The following is a 3,486-nucleotide window of genomic DNA, read 5'->3' on the forward strand; positions in this document are numbered from 1 at the left end:
TTGCTTACTCAAAATCTTCAATTTTTACCAATTTCAGGCACAGAAATGACTTTAAACACACTTATTTTAGTTGAAAAAGTAATAACTTACATCCAACCTTCATTTAAAGTCAAAAGATTAAATGTTAAAATTTCATCAATATTGACCATTTTTTCAACGTTTGACTGGTCCGGGGTCATCGTTTTTCATCAGAAAATTGATTTTTTGGACTCTACCAAAAATGATTCAAAATGTCATTTGGATTGGGCCTCATGTTGAATATCCACTTTTTAAACCCTCACAGTGACCAAAATTGCCATTTTTACAGAGTTTTGCTTACTCAAAATCTTCAATTTTGACCAATTTCAGGCACAGAAATGACTTTAAACACACTTATTTTAGTTGAAAAAGTAATAATTCACATCCAACCGTAATTTAAAGTCAAAAGATTAAATGTTAAAATTTCATCAATATTGACCATTTTTTCAACGTTCGACTGGTCCGGGGTCATCGTTTTTCATCAGAAAATGGATTTTTTGGACTCTACCAAAAATGATTCAAAATGTCATTTGGATCGGGCCTCATGTTGAATACCCACTTTTTAAACCCTCACAGTGACCAAAATTGCCATTTTTTCAGAGTTTTGCTTACTCAAAATTTTCAATTTTGACCAATTTCAGGCACAGAAATGACTTTAAACACACTTATTTTTGTTGAAAAAGTTATAATTCACATCCAACCGTCATTTAAAGTCAAAAGATTAAATGTTAAAATTTCATCAATATTGACCATTTTTTCAACGTTCGACTGGTCCGGGGTCATCGTTTTTTATCAGAAAATTGATTTTTTGGATTCTACCAAAAATTATTCAAAATGTCATTTGGATCGGGCCTCATGTTGAATAACCACTTTTTAAACCCTCACAGTGACCAAAATTGCCATTTTACAGAGTTTTGCTTACTCAAAATCTTCAATTTTGACCAATTTCAGGCACAGAAATGACTTTAAACACACTTATTTTAGTTGAAAAAGTAATAATTCACATCCAACCGTAATTTAAAGTCAAAAGATTAAATGTTAAAATTTCATCAATATTGACCATTTTTTCAACGTTCGACTGGTCCGGGGTCATCGTTTTTCATCAGAAAATGGATTTTTTGGACTCTACCAAAAATGATTCAAAATGTCATTTGGATCGGGCCTCATGTTGAATACCCACTTTTTAAACCCTCACAGTGACCAAAATTGCCATTTTTTCAGAGTTTTGCTTACTCAAAATTTTCAATTTTGACCAATTTCAGGCACAGAAATGACTTTAAACACACTTATTTTCGTTGAAAAAGTAATAATTCACATCCAACCGTCATTTAAAGTCAAAAGATTAAATGTTAAAATTTCATCAATATTGACCATTTTTTCAACGTTCGACTAGTCCGGGGTCATCGTTTTTCATCAGAAAATTGATTTTTTGGACTCTACCAAAAATGATTCAAAATGTTATTTGGATTGGGCCTCAAGTTGAATATCCACTTTTTAAACCCTCGCAGTGACCAAAATTGCCATTTTTACAGAGTTTTGCTTACTCAAAATCTTCAATTTTGACCAATTTCAGGCACAGAAATGACTTTAAACACACTTATTTTAGTTGAAAAAGTAATAATTCACATCCAACCGTAATTTAAAGTCAAAAGATTAAATGTTAAAATTTCATCAATATTGACCATTTTTTCAACGTTCGACTGGTCTGGGGTCATCGTTTTTCATCAGAAAATTGATTTTTTAGATTCTACCAAAAATGATTCAAAATGTCATTTGGATCGGGCCTCATGTTGAATAACCACTTTTTAAACCCTCACAGTGACCAAAATTGCCATTTTTACAGAGTTTTGCTTACTCAAAATCTTCAATTTTGACCAATTTCAGGCACAGAAATGACTTTAAACACACTTATTTTAGTTGAAAAAGTAATAATTCTTATCCAACCTTCATTTAAAGTCAAAAGATTAAATGTTAAAATTTCATCAATATTGACAATTTTTTCAACGTTCGACTGGTCCGGGGTCATCGTTTTTTATCAGAAAATTGATTTTTTGGATTCTACCAAAAATTATTCAAAATGTCATTTGGATCGGGCCTCATGTTGAATAACCACTTTTTAAACCCTCACAGTGACCAAAATTGCCATTTTTACAGAGTTTTGCTTACTCAAAATCTTCAATTTTTACCAATTTCAGGCACAGAAATGACTTTAAACACACTTATTTTAGTTGAAAAAGTAATAACTTACATCCAACCTTCATTTAAAGTCAAAAGATTAAATGTTAAAATTTCATCAATATTGACCATTTTTTCAACGTTTGACTGGTCCGGGGTCATCGTTTTTCATCAGAAAATTGATTTTTTGGACTCTACCAAAAATGATTCAAAATGTCATTTGGATTGGGCCTCATGTTGAATATCCACTTTTTAAACCCTCACAGTGACCAAAATTGCCATTTTTACAGAGTTTTGCTTACTCAAAATCTTCAATTTTGACCAATTTCAGGCACAGAAATGACTTTAAACACACTTATTTTAGTTGAAAAAGTAATAATTCACATCCAACCGTCATTTAAAGTCAAAAGATTAAATGTTAAAATTTCATCAATATTGACCATTTTTTCAACGTTCGACTGGTCCGGGGTCATCGTTTTTCATCAGAAAATTGATTTTTTAGATTCTACCAAAAATGATTCAAAATGTCATTTGGATCGGGCCTCACGTTGAATAACCACTTTTTAAACCCTCACAGTGACCAAAATTGCCATTTTTACAGAGTTTTGCTTACTCAAAATCTTCAATTTTGACCAATTTCAGGCACAGAAATGACTTTAAACACACTTATTTTAGTTGAAAAAGTAATAACTCACATCCAACCTTCATTTAAAGTCAAAAGATTAAATGTTAAAATGTCATCAATATTGACAATTTTTTCAACGTTCGACTGGTCCGGGGTCATCGTTTTTTATCAGAAAATTCATTTTTTGGACTCTATCAAAAATGATTCAAAATGTAATTTGGATCGGGCCTCATGTTGAATAACCACTTTTTACACCCTCACGGTGACCAAAATTGCCATTTTTACAGAGTTTTGCTTACTCAAAATTTTCAATTTTGACCAATTTCAGGCACAGAAATGACTTTAAACACACTTATTTTAGTTGAAAAAGTAATAATTCATATCCAACCGTCATTTAAAGTCAAAGGATTAAATGTTAAAATTTCATCAATATTGACCATTTTTTTTCAACATTCGACTGGTCCGGGGTCATCGTTTTTCATCAGAAAATTGATTTTTTGGATTCTACCAAAAATGATTCAAAATGTCATTTGGATCGGGCCTCATGTTGAATAACCACTTTTTAAACCCTCACAGTGACCAAAATTGCCATTTTTACAGAGTTTTGCTTACTCAAAATCTTCAATTTTGACCAATTTCAGGCACAGAAATGACTTTAAACACACTTA

The sequence above is a fragment of the Lissotriton vulgaris genome, unplaced genomic scaffold (genome assembly GCF_964263255.1).
Source record: "Lissotriton vulgaris unplaced genomic scaffold, aLisVul1.2 SCAFFOLD_2509, whole genome shotgun sequence".
NCBI classification, from domain to species: Eukaryota; Metazoa; Chordata; class Amphibia; order Caudata; family Salamandridae; genus Lissotriton; species Lissotriton vulgaris.